Raw genomic sequence first — 18381 nt, forward strand, 5'->3', positions numbered from 1 at the left:
GATAAATAGATACTGCTCTGGCGGGAAGGTAAAAGGCGTTTCCGTGCGCTGCTCTAGTTTGCCAGAGGCAGCTTAGACATGCTGGCCACATGACCTGGAAGCTGTACACTGGCTCCCTCGGCCAATAAAGCGAGATGAGTGCTGCAACCCCAGAGTCGGCCATGACTGGACCTAATACTCAGGGGCCCCTTTACCTTTATTCCGTAATAATAATAACACCCCACCCATTAGATTGGGTTGCACCAGCCACTCTGGCCTGCTTCCAACATATATAAAAGCATAACAAAACATTAAATATAAAAAACCCCTTCCCTATACAGGGCTGCCTTCAAATGGCTTGGGGGTTGGATAACTCCAAATAGGGAGATCCTAAGGAAAAGCGGGACATTACAGGATCAAATTTGAAACTGGGGCGGCTTCTGTAAATCTGGACTGTCCCTGGAAAACAGGGGCACTTTTAAGAGCCTGATATAGGTTGGCATTTTGATGCTGCCACCATGTGGACTTTGTGAAAAACTTGCATGTATGAATAGCATCCGCCCCATTTCGAAACACCCAAGATATCCTGCCCATGTCATACGGATGCCACGGACATTTATATTCAGGTAAGGAAGAATGCACTGGGAAGCTGCGTGACTATGGTCCAGGTCTCAAAGATCAGAAGGGCGCTGTTTCCTTAAACCTGCCATACTTAAATCCAACTAGTATGTGTATGTTTTGCTCAACACAAGAGGTTAACCATATCAGCTTCCTGCTCTCTCCCGCTCCCGGGAAAACAGACAAGCAGCTAAGTTACACTGCAGAAGTGATCTTATTTTAAGAAGGCTATTGTTGGGATTTCGTGCCCCTGCCATGCCAGCAGGAGAGAGCAACAGGTGGTAGCTCGAGTCTGTCTCTGTTGAGGAAGTGATGTATTTGTTGCAACCTTTGGCTTTGTTAATGAGGTCTTAGTTCTGGATTTGATACCGATGGAAAGACAGAGGAGGATTGGCTTGCACCTGTCAGAAATCAGGGGAAGGGCAGCGTATGGTTTGGATTAATGGGTCCGGCGATGTAGTGGATGAGAGTGGGCTGCATATGCAGATAGGACTGAACCCAGTGCTTATGAAGACGTTAGCTGGGGTGGAATCACAGGAGGGTGATTGTTGTCATCATCATCATCATATTTATTTTCTATACAGCCCTTCATCAGAGGATCACAGGGGGGTTTACATTATAAAAACACAAAAATGCATAACACAGCAACAACAAAACAAAGAAAACTCCCTGCCCCCCTCAAATTTGAAAGGCTATAGATTGTTTAAGTAGCCAAAGGCCCAGGAAAAGAGGTATGTTTTTGCCTGGCGCCTAAAAATAGGTAATGAAGGTGCCAGGAGAGCCTCTCTTGAGAGCATTGCACAAGCAGGGATCACACAGGTTATTGGCGAGTATTGAATTTGACCAGAGTTACATGCATCCATGAGATGCGGGTGGTGCTGTGGTCTAAACCACAGAGCCTAGGGCTTGCCGATTGGAAGGTCAACGGTTCGAATCCCCACGACGGGCTGAGCTCTAGTTGCTCAGTCCCAGCTCCAGCCCACCTAACAGTTTGAAAGCACGTCAAAGTGCAAATAGATAAATAGGTACTGCTCCGGCGGGAAGGTAAACGGCGTTTCCGTGCGCTGCTTTGGTTTCGCCAGAAGCGGCTAAGTCATGCTGGCCACATGACCCGGAAGCTGTCTGTGGACAAACGCTGGCTCCCTCGGCCTGTAAAGCGAGATGAGTGCCGCCACCCCAGAGTTGCCCGCGACTGGACCTAACGGTCAGGGGTACCTTTACCTTTACCGTATATGCATCCATGTCCTACCTCTGTCTATTTTGTTTAAAGTTTTAAGTGATTCAGGTCCCAAGTATCTAAAAGGCCATATTGGGTGCTGAGGTCGGCAGAGGAGGCCCTCTGTGTGCAGAGGCTCAAGGCAGAGACTTTTTTGTGGTGGCTCCTAAGCTGTGGAACTTCCTCCCACACAGTTGTGCACAGCATTTTCATTTTACAGCTTACAGAGAACGCTGAAGAAGCACCTATTTACCTTGGGTTTTGATACTTGAGGTGTATGGGTTGTTTTATTTTTTTCGTGATTGTAAGCTGTTTTACACTGGTTTTTTTAAAAAAATAAATTGTGTTTAATGCTGTACCCTGCCTTGGGACTGTAGGGTGAAGTGCAGGCAACAAATAGATAAACAAATAAATAAATAAAGTAGGAAGAAAATGCATGCAGGCCACACTCCTAATTCCCCATTTAGAACCCAGCCCACTTTGTTTGATCTCTGGACATCTGGGTTATGTTAGTGAGCAGATATAAAGAAGTTGGCTAGCACATCCCGAATTTGAGAACCTGAAAGTATTAGGCACCTATAACAATGCACACTGGAAAATTAAAGAAGTGAATTATGTGAAAGTTAGATTTAAAAATAAACCTCTTGGACAGCAAATCCCACTCACAAAAAGATTGTGGGGGAAGATATTAATTTTGCTCACCACATTATTAAGATTACTCACCACACTCAGCATTTTATTTTCACTTAGTGTATTTTCACATATTTTCTATTGACTAGTGTTGGTGACTATTCACAAGAGAGGATGTTCCAGGGCAATGAGCACCCTGACAAGTTTTGAAGCAACCTCCTCACGTAAGTATTTTTATGCACAATGAGCAGCAAGTGTACTAAACACGAATTTCCAGCACGGCGAGTGTCATCTTGAGGCCGACTTGTGTGTGGTAAAATTGTGGGTTGAGCAACTGCGTGGGCCGAGTGGTGTGCTGTGCTCCAAGAATGCATCAGGGCCATGATATGCTACGGCGAGGATGCCAGAAATGGCATGACTGATGGCGTCTCCGTGAACGTAAGTTGCATTTGTGGTTAAGTAATCTGCGACTTTGCTGCCGCTGTACAACGCGGCTGTGATCTGGTTCACACTTCATATGGCAAGGACGTTCAGAGTACGAAAGGGCCCAAACCACATGTGTGTGGTTGTTTTTAATACAAAAAGCGTGTCAGGTAGAGGATGGGGGCTGATCATTTTTAGGACTGCAGCAGGCGGGGATGAGAAATTAAAGTCTTTCCTCCCCCGTTGCATTCCATTGAACATCCCACCCGCCTCCAGAAACGGATACTACTTGCATTGGGAGGAAATCTCTCTTCAGCATACTTGGGCCTTTTTTAGTTTAGCAAAAATACAAGTAAGCAGGTCCTTATAAAGGTAAAGGTACCCCTGCCCATACGGGCCAGTCTTGACAGACTCTAGGGTTGTGCGCCCATCTCACTCAAGAGGCCGGGGGCCAGCGCTGTCCGGAGACACTTCCAGGTCATGTGGCCAGCGTGACATCGCTGCTCTGGCGAGCCAGAGCTGCACACGGAAACGCCGTTTACCTTCCCGCTAGTAAGCGGTCCCTATTTATCTACTTGCACCCGGGGGTGCTTTCGAACTGCTAGGTTGGCAGGCGCTGGGACCGAGCAACGGGAGCGCACCCCGCCGCGGGGATTCGAACCGCCGACCTTTCGATCGGCAAGCCCTAGGCACTGAGGCTTTTACCCACAGCGCCACCCGCGTCCCTAAGCAGGTCCTTATAGAGGAGCATAAATGATGGTGAGGAGAAAGTAGAGAGTTTCTCTCTGTCAAAATACTAGGCATCCAGGTCACCTGGATTCAGCATAGGCAACAGTACTTCACACAACACAAAGTTAGACTATGAGGTTAAGATGACTTGAAGATGCAGTAACTAGGGCCGACGAGAGAGCATGCATGGGGGCAGGAAGCTGCTACAAATTACTAGGGCTTGGAAGGGCCCCATTATCTTGCATATGTTTTATGTAGCTCTTAAAATATATATCTTGCGTTCAGTATATGCACAATTCTGAATAATGGCTTGCAAACTTGTGCAGTGAACAGAGTATTTCTGACCCCATACGCTTCTGGACTTTGACAGTATGACGGTGCAATCTCATCTTACTCTGAGCAGTCACATTTACATGTTTTCGTAAGTGAACACTGTGCAAATGCAACATAATTGTCGTGTTACACATCCAAGTTAAAAATTTAAAGTGTATGGTTAGTTCAGCAACGATCGTGAGGGCGACCGTATTTTTGACATGAGCCTTTAGGCTCTTCATATTCTCAACAGGTACAGATACCATCATATTTATGATTGACATCAACATGAGATGACACACTTGTTTTATATCCTGTGTAAATATTTTTAGCTGGTCTGCACTTACCGGGGGCCCAATTCCCTCTCCCCCTCATGGGGCTCCCAAGCCACCTTTAGCTGCCTTGGTAGTAACAATCACTACCCTGGATGGTTTAAAAAGGGGATCAAACAAATTCACGGAGGATTATTGATGACTACTATTTGTGATGGCTATGCCATGTATCGGAAGCTGTGTACGCCTGAAGGCCAGTCACTGAAGAGACAATGGCAGGTGAGCGCTTGTGCCATACTCGTGAGCTTCCCATGTGGTTCACCAAAGGTTCAGGCCTTTGGCCTGACCCAGCCGGGCTCCTATTGAGTGTTTATAAGTAGCACATTCACAAGAAAAGTTTTCCTCGGGACTCTGATGGAGAGGCAAGGATTAGTTCCCATTCTGTGCCCACTGTGACCCTGATAATTATTACCCCGCCCTCAACCGATGGTTTTTTTATTTGTCAAAAGGGCTTGCGTGTTAAATGCAAAACCACTTTTATTTTGCCCTTCAGTGACAGAGCACATGCTCTGCACAGAGAAAGCCTTCGCGTCCGACCTTTGGATATTTCCAGGTAGGGTTGCGAAGAGCCCCCACCTGAAGACTGAAGGAGACTGTGCCAGCCAGTGATCTTGAGATGCCGCCGTGCAAATGCGGCGTCTCATGTTTCAGCGTCATAGATTGTGGGGCGGAAATATGGATTTATAAACCTAAGAGGTTCACCTGCGAGGAGAGGGCTGAGAGAGGCTAGCCATGAATAAAAAAACGCTTGACCGTTTGCATTTAGCTAGCACCACCGGTGGCTCAACTGGGTGTGCTGCCACTGTGCTTAACGTGCGAATGGACCGACCCGTACGCTAGCAGCACAGCCCCTGAGCATGCACAGTCTGAAGCCCCTCTCGCCTCCAATGCGCTGTGCTTTCCGCAACCCTCTCAGCACAGTTACTGGGGAGCAAGGCGCACTGACGGCACTGGGGCTTACTTCCAAGTAAAGCCGCACAGGAATGCGTTGCTGGCCAGCTGCCCGTTGGTAACCCGCGACTGCGGATTTTACTTTTAAACTGCTTTCCAAAGAGCGCTGTCAACTTAAGCGGCGCCTTGTACAACAGAAGCACTCTGACCACATGCACAGGCAGGTGATGCCCTAAATACCCTGCCAAGCACACTCACACTTAGGTGATGGCTGTCACCAGGGGGGCCAACTTGAATAAAATATTGGGGGGGGGGGGAGACAGACGACAACAGGTGAGCTCTGCCCTGCATAATTGCTCACTTGACGTGTGCAACCCACCCACCATTGGAATGGCAATGCCCATCAACTTTTTTTGGGGGGGGGGGCAGCCCCCTCAACTATTTAATTGGGGTGCATGGGTGGGTGTAGCGGGGGGGGGGTACAGAGGGGGGCATCTGCCCCCTAAATCAAGTAAATAAATAAAAAATGCTTAACTGCGTCTCAGATAACTCGGTTCTGCACCCCCCCCCCCAGTAATTCCTATGGCTGTCCGTTTCCCCCGTCTACTTGCAGGGAGAAAAGCAGCAGCAGAACACCCCCCCCCCCTTCTTAAAACGAAGCCTCTCGTTAATATCTAACGCCTGGTGAGGAGGATACTGCGCCCGCCGCCCGGGGAACTCTGCACATGCTTAGAGGCGCTCTTTCCCGAGCGTGAGGCGGTGGCGGCGGCGGCGTCGAGCTCGGGCTGGCGAGGGGAGCGCGGCCTGGTGTCGCTGCTGCCCGTGGCCGGAGGAGGCCGAGGGCGGAGAGGAGGAGGAGGAGGAGGACGAGGCGCCGGCGGTTCCCCTCAGGCGGCTGCTGCCATCCTGCCCAAGATGGCGGCGCGCGGCTGAGGCGGTTTCGGCCCCTCGCCTCGGCGGCGGCGGCGGCGGCCTCCCCTTCTGGCGGCGGCCTCCCTCTCTCCGTCCTCCCTCGCCAGCCCCTCGGCCGCGTCCCGCCCCGTCTCCTCCTCCTCCTCCTCCTCCGCGCCCCCTCGCCATTCCGCCCGCCCTCGGGAGCCGAGCAGGCGGAGCAGGCGCCGCAGGCTGAGCGAGCGCGGAGACAGGGGGCCCCGGGCGCCCAGGAGCCCCGCCAAGGGAGCCGGGGCCCCAGAAGAAGGAGGGCGGCGGCGACGACCAGGAGAACCGCCAGCGCCCGCCGCCCGAGCAGGACGGGAGGGCCGCCCCCGCCGCGCTCCTCGCCGGCCCCGGGCGCGCCCGGTCCTCCTCCTCGCCGCCAAGGAAGGCGGCGACCCCCGGTCCTTCCCCGCCGAGGAGGGAGGCCTCGGCCCGGCCGGAGGCAGCAGGTGAGCCCGCCGGGGGTGGGATGAGCTGTCAGGCGAGGAAGGGAAGCCCGCGGCCGAGGCTTGCTTTTTTTGGGGGGGGGGAAGGGCGCAGCTTTGGGGGAGTTTGCAAAAATTGATTATTTTTGTGGGGGGTGAAGAAGCTCGCGGGGGGGGGGAGGTTTAAAGAAGGGGGCGGGGCGAATTTTGGGGGGTCCTCCGAGGGGCGATTTGGGTGGGTGCGAAGGAGGGGGCGGGGTGCGCGTGTGTTTTTTTTGGGTGGGTGGGCGCTGCACCAGGAGCAGTGGCAGAAGGAGCAGGGCTGCTTTTTTGGGGGGGGGGATTGTATGATTTTGAGGTCTGGGAGTGACAGGGAAGGGGGCAGGGGCGTGTTGGTGCAAAAGCCTGGCGATTGGGGGTGGTGGTCGTCGGGGGTGGGTGGGTGGGGAGTCTGCCAGGGGAGTATGGTGGGTGCTGGAGAGCAGGGGTCCCCCCCCGGGGGGGGGAGGTCTCCGTGCCAAGAGGAGGTTGTGGCAGATAGAAGGGAGTTTGCTTCTTTTGGGGTGGGGAAGGAGGGGGCGTGTGGGGGGGCAAGGGGACCCACGGGGTACCCCCCCCCGCAGGAAGAAGACCTTTCCCCTAAATCGGTGTGGACAGGTCAAAGGGGTTGCACTCCCCAGCCCAGATTAGGGAGCTGTGCAATGAAAAAATGGGTAACTAGGACCCTAGGGAGCTGGAAAGCTATAGGCCGGCGAGGGGATCTCCCAGAGGGATCTGTCAGATGCCAGGAGAAGGTTGCAAAGTACCCCAAAACTCGGGACTAATGGAAGATCCCAGCAGTGATGGATTTAGGGTGGGGGTGGGCAGTTCCCTCACACAGGGTGCAGAGCGGAGGGGGTGCAAAGTAGTAGCAGTAGTAATCATCATAGTCAACATCATCCCTGTATTTATACTGGCACGTACTCCGTTATTGTGAAAATAAGAAATATTGGTGGTGGTGGGGGATTTGCCCAATTTTGCCATCTCTCAGGCAGGGTGCCATACTACCAAAGTCCACCCCATAGGCGATCTGTAGAGAAGTGGAGAGAAGGTGTGCTTGTGTGGGAGTGATCTTTAGTTATGGGGAATAGTTAAGGGGGGAATGGAGTGGGAAGGGGGTGCCTGGAATGTATGGGAAGGGGTTTCCAAGGAGAAAGAGAGCAGCACCAGGCTCTGCGGGGATGTGGTGTACCATCCAGTTTCCCTTTACATCTTTGGTTAAACCAGAGTAGAAAGCAGTTCCTGGAATTGACATTATCTCCTCCCCACAACAAATCAGAAGTGGTGGTGGTGAAGCAACGGTAATAACTTTGGCTCTGAATGGGAGGGCTTTTCCCCCACCCTCAAATCCCGGGGAGAGTCAGTTGAGCAGGGGACCAGGACGACACTTGAGTCTTAAAATCGGAGGCTTGTGGAAGGAGAGTGTCAGCAAGTATTTGTGTGTACAGAGGCAGAGAGAGAGCCTGGGTTGGGAGGAAGTGTGTATATGGTGGTTCAAAGTCGTTTAGCTAAAAATCTGTAGGTGGGGGAATACTTCTGCTCGTTTCTGGGTTATGTCAAGTGCCGCATACACCCTCCCCTTTAAAATTTCAGATGAATAGTGTAACTTTCAGGAGTAGGGAAAACTTGCCTACTCTTCTCCCACACCTAAACTTTTGACATGCCCGCGCGTTCATGTTCTCCTGCAAAACTACACACAACCACCGCAAGTTTTAATAGCAAAGTAGTGAAGCTGCTTTCTTCTTGTCCAGATTGGTCATTAAGAGTCTGGGCTGCTTTGACTGCGTAAACATGGCTGGGGCAGGGTGTCGTGCGACGGGCCCATATTGGGGCAAAGATGCGCCGTGGATGGTGCTGGTGACAATCCCACAGCAACAGGGGGCCTGTAAGCAAGCAGAAGTCTTCATTGCCCAGAGAGACTGGGCTGGCAGCGTAGGTGTTCTCCGTTGCTGCTTTTAAGTGTGGCCTCTTTGCTTTTGCATGTTGCATCTCATCATCAGTTGGATTATCAAAAGCAGAGGCAGCAAACTCTTTTATGCGCATTAATTGTTTACACACTCCTCTTTCAGAGAGCCTGGGGAGAATAAGTAATGTACTTGTGCAGTTTTTCTGGTTGAAGGAAATCAAGATGGTAATGAGGTATCGGATGGTTTGGAGGGTAATTTGAGCTCAAGAGATGGATTTATTATTTTTTTTTAAGGGCAAGGGATGAAATAGTCTTTGAATAAGGACTGAGGGTGATGCGGGTCTGACTTGGTGCTGTGTTAGAGTTTATGTTTAGAGACTGCCCCATTTGTGTTGCCTTCTGAATGGTTTGGTTTCATATAAAAGGCTTTCCCAGGCACTTGCCAGTTCTGCTCTAGTGTGTTATCAAACCAGCTTAGTGAATGTGTTTATAGATAATATGGTTTAATGCGTTACACCTGCAACATAATGTTGCTGACTGGCATTACAATTATATGCATGAATCTCATGTTTGAGTGCATGTAAACGGCTTTCCTACCCTCATCTTCAGGCAACTTGAAGTTTCTGAAGCTCACATCCTGGAAGTGACCCTCTTCTTGAATTAATCTCATGGGTAGGAAAGAGGGAATGACTTGGGTTTTTTTTTTTTTTTGCTGAATGTGACATTCAGGATGGAAATAAATAGTGACTGAAAGGAAACTTTTTTCCAGTGTGGGTTGAGAGCACTGCACCTTTGCGTACTGCGGCACATGTTGACGTTTCAGTAACTGAGAACTGGGTCATCATCCTACCCTTTATTGTGCATTCTAATCATTCTACTGGTTTACATTACAAAAACTGGAAAGTATTCTTTGAAGTAAACCACACTATGTTTTAAAAATAAGCAAAGGTTTTGTAGTTCAGAAATGGGAAGAGGCTTCCAGGTATTTTCAAACCTTTTAAACTAAATGTTCACCTGGAATACCTGGAGTGGCATCAGTTTAGACTTCTTTAAATCCAATGTCTGTTCATTCATTTGACTTCATTTATATAATCTGTCTCTTAACTTGGAGTCACTCCCCCGCCCAAGTGACTGACAATATAAATTCAATTAAAAGTGAACACCACATAGAAACAATGAGTTCATTAAAATCTATCCTAAAACTGAAGAAAGAAAAATACCAGAGGTCAATGGGGCAGAACTGGCTTCATTCCAAGTAATTTGCTTCAAATGGATTGAGTGTGTGTGTGTGAGTTTAAAAGAAATGAAAAGTGAAAGAAGAGTTGGAAATGGTTTTCTGTTGGTTGCGTGTGTAAATCTTATGCATATGAAGAAATACTAGTCCGCAGAACGAAGTAAGCATGAGCTCTAGTTGTGGTTTTAACAAAAGACAGTGACATCCTTAAATAAACTATGGATTTTTCTCCCCCAGGAGGCAGTGATGGCCACCATCTTGGATGGCTTTAAGAGAGGATTAGACCGTGGGTAGGCAAACTAAGGCCCGGGGGCCGGATCTGGCCCAATCGCCTTCTCAATCCATCCCGCGGACGGTCTCGGAATCAGTGTGTTTTTACATGAGTAGAATGTGTCCTTTTACTTAAAGTGCACCTCTGGGTTATTTGTGGGGCCTGCCTGGTGTTTTTACATGAGTAGAATGTGTGCTTTTATTTAAAATGCATCTCTGGGTTATTTGTAGGGCATAGGAATGCGTTCATCCCCCCCCCCCAAAAAAATATAGTCCAGCCCCCACACAAGGTCTGAGGGACAGTGGACCAGCCCCCTGCTGAAAAAGTTTGCTGACCCCTGGATTAGACAGATTGATGGAGGAGAAGACAAATCAGTGGCTGCTGGCTACAGTGGCTAAGCTCTCTCATCATGGTTAGTCTCAATATGCTTCATGAGAGATCGGTGTTCTTGTGCTTGCGTCTTGCTTGCTGGTTGACTAAGGTGAAAACGGGATGCCGCACTAGATGGGCCATTGGCCTACGTGATGTCCTTATGACATTTTCATCTTGTGGTGATCTGCGGTAGATCTGTAAGAACTTGTTGTTTTAACAATAGCGGCAACAAAATGACCCCCACCCCTCCGGATTATGCTGCTGCAACATAGACAATGTGGGTTAAACAGTAGTGGATTTTAATGGGGAAGAACTATTAAGGTCCTCCACTTCCAGGGTGGATAAAAACCAATTATTTTTTTTAAAAAATAAAAAAAATCAGATTTTTTTAAAAATCAGATTTTTAAAAATTTAAATCAGATTTTTTAAAATAAAATGCTTTTGGTAGGAAAAATCTTTCTAAAGATAGTTTTCTATTTAAGTTACATTATAGTCCAAAGGCTGTTCATCCGGAAATAAGGATTTGTTTTAAGTTTTTCATGTGTGCTAAAACTCAGTCTAAGTTTAACCACATCAGTTAACAAACATGGATACATATGCCATAGTGTTATTGCTTTAGTTAAATAAATTGTTTAAATTGTTATTAAGGAAATGATTATTTTTCTCCTTCCAGTAAAGTACATCAGAAAAGTTATGCAAATATAAACAGTTAACTTATTAAACCTCACAATAATTTAATAATTATCTGTCTATGTATTTCTAATAGTATAACCAAATCTGTAATTTTTGATATAGCTGTAAAAAGTACTCTGAAAATTTATTATTCCAAAAATGAAACCATCTGTTGTAAATATTAAGATTATACCAGCAAGAATGAGTCTTTCTGTAAAAAAAGAGAGATTTAAATCAAGTCTTGCTGACTAGTGATTTAAATCGTGATCGATTTAATTTAATTTAATTGATTTGATGTAAATCAGATCCACCCTGTCTAGTTCTAGTACTCAAAGCAAATTCCTGCATATGCTCTCAACTGGATTGCCCGGGTTCATTTGTTCCAGTGGCGGGTGCTTGGTTTTTATTGGGAGGTGTGTATAGGCACATGCACAAATTTTAATACTTCACAGTTCTAATACTGCAAGAGTGCTCAAGAACTGTGAATAGATAGGTTTGCCTACTTATAGAGGGATCTCCCCCCCTCTGGCCACAAGGAGGAAAGCGACCTAAAATAGAAAAACTTGAGTGTAAAACCATATTTCAGTGGTGGTGAAATACTTTGTTTTCCGCCGGCGTGGGGAGTAGCTCAAGCTGATGTTCATTGCAAATATATGGACAAAGGATTCTGTTTTTTGCAGGATTGTTCTTTAAGTCTGTGGCTATTCGCTGTGGATTAAAGAAAAACAGATTGACGAGATGTGTGGCAATGCATTGTCAAATATTGCAGCATTGCCCTTGTTGCATTCTTTCCAAGAACTTGGCATGATATTTGGGGATCAAGTTATCAAATGGAGATATTTGATGCATCAGCTGAGCTTTTTTTTTAATGCACAAATTTCCTCTTGCGGCAAGCATGAATATTGTATTTTATTTATTAAATTTGTTAGTCCCTATATCTTGCCCAAGGCAACCCAGAGTGACTTCCATCCATCCAACCAACCAACCAACCAACCAGCCAACCAAAGAAAATACCCAGGTTGGAGGAGGAATGCATTATTCAAATATTTCGGAATTATGTATTTTACCCCAACTCCTGAGCATCATGCATTTGAAAATATAATCTTAGTTGTTTATTATTATTATTATTATTATTATTATTATTATTAAGCTTTATAGGGACGCGGGTGGCGCTGTGGGTAAAACCTCAGCGCCTAGGACTTGCCGATCGCAAGGTCGGCGGTTCGAATTCCCGTGACAGGGTGAGCTCCCGTCGTTCAGTCCCAGCGCCTGCCAACCTAGCAGTTCGAAAGCACCCCCGGGTGCAAGTAGATAAATAGGGACCGCTTACCAGCGGGAAGGTAAACGGCGTTCCGTGTGTTGCGCTGGCTCGCCAGATGCAGCTTGTCACGCTGGCCACGTGACCTGGAAGTGTCTGCGGACAGCGCTGGCTCCCGGCCTATAGAGTGAGATGAGCGCACAACCCTAGAGTCTGGCAAGACTGGCCCGTACGGGCAGGGGTACCTTTACCTTTATTATTAAGCTTACATTGTTCAAGTATATTTGTAATGAGCTGATTTGGAGAGAAATTTGGTGATTGCTGCTAGTTCAGGAAGTTTGAAAGGGAAGCAGTCAGAACTTATTACTATTACTGTATTACTTATTCCATTTATGAATCTCTTCTCATGAAGCATTTTGAATTGATTTTGCTTTACAATAAAAACATATCTAAAACAATTGCATGTATTTAAAAAACAGTTAAAATAATTGTATATATAAAGCAGTTTCAAGTCCAATAAACATACCAACTGGCTATAGAAATCTTGACTTAGAGGGCTCTTGAAAGAGGAAAGCCTTCAACAGGCACCATAAAATGTGGGTGGTAGTTTTACTCAGAGTAGACCCATTGAAATTAATGGGCCTGACTTTTTACTGAGTAAAATTTAGTTAAATCCCACCCATGGTCTGTATATAGTCATTGCCTTTCTGAACTCCCTGTGTGGGAGTTCCAGTGATAAGGCCCCCCCCCCATAGTCCCAAGACCTAAGTTGCAATTATGAATCAATAATGCAAGATATAATATTATGGGGAAGCTATTCAGCGATGGGGGGAGTTGTCCTTATTTTTGTGAAAGTAAAGTTTTATGTTTTTGTTTTGCCTATTATGCTTGCTAGAAACCATGATCCTTCACCGTTTGAAAACGTTTTAAAAAGTTTTAGGTAAAGTTCTGTGTTGTGCTTCAAAGAGAAAAAGAAGCAAGGCAACTTGGGTGTTAAAACAAACTATATGAGAAAAGACTATGGGACTAAAAAAACTATAAAAATGTACCCCTGCCTGTACGGGCCAGTCTTGCCAGACTCTAGGGTTGTGCGCGCATCTCACTCTATAGGCCGGGGGCCAGCGCTGTCCGCAGACACTTCCGGGTCACGTGGCCAGCGTGACATCGCTGCTCTGGCAAGCCAGCGCAGCAGATGGAACACTGTTTACCTTCCCGCTGGTAAGCGGTCCCTATTTATCTACTTGCACCCGGGGGTGCTTTCGAACTGCTAGGTTCGAAACTGCTAGCACAATAAGCAAAAACTATGGGAAAGAGCAAATATAGTTTTGATTGGCATATGTGGGGGATAACATTTTTACATATTTTACTCAGCCCTCCAGATGTTTTGAAACTACAATATCCATCATTCCTGACCACTGGTCCTGTTAGCTAGGGATGATGGGAGTTGTAGTCCCAAAACATCTGAAGGGCCCAGTATGCCTTTGCCTGGTGTAGGTGCTTGGCCTCAATGGGAGGCTACTTTCATTTACATTAAATTAAAAAGAGACCTTTTGTTTGAGACACAGGCTTAAAATATTTAATTGCATCTGGTGCTATGCTAATATGGTTCTGCTGGTGCAACAGGACTTCCATTCCCCCCCCCCCCCGCCCCATCCACCTGCCCCCTTCAACCTTATAGAGCTGTTTTTGAAGGTGTGTTGGGAGAGAGGAAGAGGAAGCTCCACCCACATGGAAGCCTGTTGCACCATCAGAGCTGTAATATTTTATAAGGCCTATTGTTGATATCCGAAAAGACTTGAGAGTATTTCATACATAATGAAACTGTTGTCTGTTGTCTGTTGCCTAACTTGCTTGTGTAAGGTAGTCTGTGTTGAGCCTTATAGGTAAATACTTCCCCACCCCAGGAACTGGAATAATTATCCTCTGTACTATAACCAGATCTGGATTTACATTAGGGCTGGCAACTCTGAAGAGTTTGGTAGGTTGAGGATTGGTTTTTTTTTGCACAAACTGCTGTATTTGGAATGGGCTGTTTCCATAAAACGAGCAAGAATGCATCCAGAGCCAGAACCAGTGGGGTCTCATTTGGGCTTGGGGATGCATCAAACATTTATGCGTCTTCCATGTGGAGAGCACTTCTGTGTAGGGAAAAGAATATACAGATCTTTCCATGTAACTTTGCGTTGTATAAACATGTTAGCTTGGTTTCCATTTCATCAACAACAAGAAGGAGCTGAGCTTTATTTAGTACAACTTCAGGCAAGTCGCCGAAGAAATAGAGCTGCAATATAACTTATTGTAAATTATATTACCGCAAATATATGAAAGTTTGATTTGCAATAGTAAACATTTCAGAATAGTTGTGGATTATGCTTAGCAAATATCCTCTCACTGTTATTTTTCCTCACGCTGTCTGCTTTGGCCCTAGTTTTATGCAGCAACGTAGCTTAGTAGTAGATCTGGTTCGATCCTAAGCTTCTCCTGGTAGTGTTGGAAAAGGCTGCTATCTGAAACCCTGGAGAACCTCTGTCAGTGTGTGTAGTGCATTGCTCAGTGGTCTGACTCTGTGTATAGAAGCACCCTGTGTTCCTGACTTTGATGGGGATTGTACTGTCCCTCACAAATATTATTACTGGTTTATTTCTAAACTGCCCTTCCTCTGAGAGCACAAGAAGAGCCTGCTGGATCAGGCCAGTGGGCCATCTAGCCCATTATCCTGTTCTCACAACGGCCAGCCAGATTCCTGTTGGAAACCGGTTAGCAGGATCTGAGCGCAACAGTACCATGTAATATTTACTACCTTACTGGCTATGCAATGAAGGACTAGCAGAACTATGAAGCATCCAAAAACCAGGGTTGAAATCCTGCACCCAATAAAGTCAAAAGGTCTTCAAATATCTTGCTCAGGTGTATTGGCCAGAAGCGAAATTTCATTGTCCCAAACTGCCTGGTTTCAGCTAATCTAGCATAGACCATCAATAACTTGCCGGAATAAAAGAGAAGAAACTGAAAATGGACAGTCTATGTTTGGCTGGGTATACATAGTTGTACATACAGCTGCAACATTGCTTTCCTGAGGGTTGGGAGCTTAGTTCCACTTTCAGAATAAATGGCTTTCAGAGCTAACTGTTTAGCAAACTGTCCAAACAGTTTGTGCAACTTTTCTTTTGCTGTGCACTGAATATTGTTGCTGTGAGAATGGAATGATGAAATCTCAAGTTCGGTTCCTATTTAAAAGAGAAACCAAGTTGAGTACATGTGAGTAGCATGACTCTGAAGAAACATAAAGGAAACTGGGTCAGAGTTGCTTACTTTATTTCAGAGTGGCTTTAGACTGGTTGTCTGTGTGCGTACAGAGAGGGGCCTTTTTCAGTTTGCTGTTTTGAAGTAGGACAATTATTTTTACAAGTGGGACCTGCATTAAGAGATTCAAATCCAGTTTCCTCACTCCTCCCCCTGCCCCAAAACAGCCAGCCTGCAAGCCATGGCTTCTGAGCATATTCAGCCCTCAGTGGGGCTGTTTGGGGGTTTAATTTTGCCCCTTTAGATTTATGGCTTGCCTTTATTGTGGAACTCAGCCCCTCACATGATCACAATGAAAAATATTGCGATCCGAACCAAGACCTAAAATCATGTACATATAAATCTTTCAAATTTTGTGCAAAATCCCCCAAATGCCACTCCCTTCTGCCATTTTTAGTTTTTTTGTGAATTTAGAATAAATTAAAAGAATAAATTATTCAAATTCCAAGCAACTTCCTTGAGTCATCTAGTCCCACCTTCTTCTGTATTCTGCCATACTTTCAACATCCTTGGCAGATGTAATTTCATCCTTTTAGGAAGAATTCGTAACTTTCCCTGTGCAATTGTGAGCTCTGTTCCTTGACTGGTAAAGCAAATGTGTATTCCATGAGTAGGCAAACTAAGGCCCGGGGGCTGGATCTGGCCCAATCACCTTCTAAATCTGGCCCGCAGACGGTCCAGAAATCAGTGTGTTTTTACATGAGTAGAATGCGTCCATTTATTTAAAATGCATCTCTGGGTTATTTGTGGGGCATAGGAATTCGTTCATTTTTTCCTTCAAAATATAGTCTGGCCCCCCACAAGGTCTGAGGGACAGCGGACCGGCCCCCTGCTGAAAAAGTTTGCTGACCCCGGGGTCACTGTATTCTGTATGTGCTTTCAGATGGAAATGTATAAGGAAAGGACTTTGGGAGTCCTTTTGTGAGTTGCTGGGCTTGCCCAGGCACTGTATTCCAGTGGTTTTCAAGCCTTTTACTTTGACGTAACTCATGGGAGTCTTGCATGTTGCAGAGGAATTGGAACGTGTTCTAGGGTGTATGCTGCTCCCTCAGGAGGCTTCACTAGGATTGCTTGGCCTCTTCTCATCCTCTGAACTGAGAGCATAACATATAGAACAGCCAGTACTCTCCTGCAGCTCCTCACAGTGAAATTCCTTAGAAGAACCACTGCCAGAAGCATTGACTTGACAGATCATTCCCTGGACTACCCTGTCACAGATTCTTAATGTTTAATTGTACTTACAATTAACTTAAACACTGTATGTTAAGGCCACCAGTTTGCCACGTGCTAATGTTTATGCCATATGCCATATGCATTATGCTGATATTGTTATATAAACCTGATGTTGTCATGTTGGTTTTAGCCAAGGATCTTGTAAGAACCTCCCAAGTCCAGGGACCTCCTGGCAGCTGGGTTGGGGTTTTGCTCTCTTATAAGAGATGTGGCTCCTTAGCTTGCCTAGAGCCAAACTTAGGTGATTATTATTATTATTTAATAATATTTTATTAGAGTTTCAAATAATACAAAAAGAAAAAAGAAAAAGAACAAGAAAAAAGAAAAAAAAGAATTCATCTTTTACAATCCCATTTTCAGTCACTTTTTTTCCGTGACTTCCCCTCACCTCCCCTTCTTGTATTCCATGTCCAAATATTTATCCAACAAGTTCTTATCCCTAAATTCTTAACCTTAATTTGTTCTTATATTTGTTATATTATATTTTTAACCTTAATTTGTTATAGTTAATTCAATTTATATATCAACTTTTAACTTATATACCTCAATCCTTTACATTTGAAAACTTTTTCTAAGGTCAACCCAGTTTCCCTTCCACGAATTCCCCATTCTTATACTAATAACAACACAAAATTAAAAACAGAGTAAAAAGAATCAAACACCCTTTGGATTTCCAAACCCCACCCTCCCTTCCCCGGTTTCGATCCCAGAACCATTGTCCATTAGTCCATCTACTATCAGCCTGGCAACCTCACGTCCGAGGCCCTTAAGTCTCTCTCAGTCCCTCTCTGCCGATTTCTTTGAAAGTCCCTTATAATTAACGCCAAGTCTCGGAGGGGCACTTTCTCTATAATGTCCATGTTCCTTCCAGCCAGACCTCCATGTTCAAAAGTGGGGCTCAAATCTTGTTTCTTAATCCTTTTAAGTCCAAATGTCCCCAAACTTAGGTGATTAACACAGGTTGGTGGCGGCGTCTTTTCCAGGCAGACCTAGGTAAATGTAAACTACCCCACCCCCATTTTAATTGCTGAGCAGAATAATAATAATAGTACATTAAATAAATAAGAGTTGGTCAACAGGTTTTTTAATTTTATTTTGGTGGTTTATTCATATTACACACACACCTCTTTCTGTATATAAAAAAGGGCCAAATATTGGGCTGCTAAGTGCTGAAAGAAAATAAGGGGAAGCAGGTCCTCAAAACAAAGAAAAATAAGCATATGTTTGGATATTATCCAGAAATGTATTGTTCCAAAATATTACGAATAAAGTCTATCTTTCAACAAACCTATTTGTCCATTCTTTAATTGGTCTTCCAAAAATTAAGAGGGCATCCATTTTTTTTCTGGGCTGCTAGGCACATTTTGGCAATCACAGTTAGGTTTACAGTTAATTTTTAGGTGAGTGTCATTGGTTAAACATTTAAGGGAGCTTAGCAGTATAATTTTAGGATTATGTGGTAATAGATATCCAGCTATTTAATTGATTGAGTTCATAATGGTAGTACCAAACCATAGTGTTTTAGGAAGTCTCCAAAATTCTGCTCTATTCACCTTGCCACACCAACAGTTATACCCTGTGCTACTGCTGACATTGAGTTAC

At 45.6% G+C, this 18381-nt stretch overlaps 1 protein-coding gene across 3 annotated transcripts in view; it reads left to right on the forward strand.

The window, feature by feature from the left end:
• The first annotated feature begins 6088 nt into the window (after positions 1-6088).
• The window catches only part of NCOA1 (nuclear receptor coactivator 1), a 287343-nt gene continuing 275050 nt past the window's right edge, over positions 6089-18381 (forward strand). For 2 of the 3 annotated variants that reach the window (XM_028725219.2, XM_028725222.2), the window contains exon 1: positions 6090-6515. The gene's annotated coding sequence lies outside the window, so the exon portion shown is untranslated. Of the gene's footprint in view, positions 6516-18381 lie in introns of all 3 variants that reach the window. The other variant, XM_077925384.1, reaches the window with a different exon arrangement.

Source organism: Podarcis muralis, chromosome 3 (genome assembly GCF_964188315.1).
Source record: "Podarcis muralis chromosome 3, rPodMur119.hap1.1, whole genome shotgun sequence".
Taxonomy (NCBI): domain Eukaryota; kingdom Metazoa; phylum Chordata; class Lepidosauria; order Squamata; family Lacertidae; genus Podarcis; species Podarcis muralis.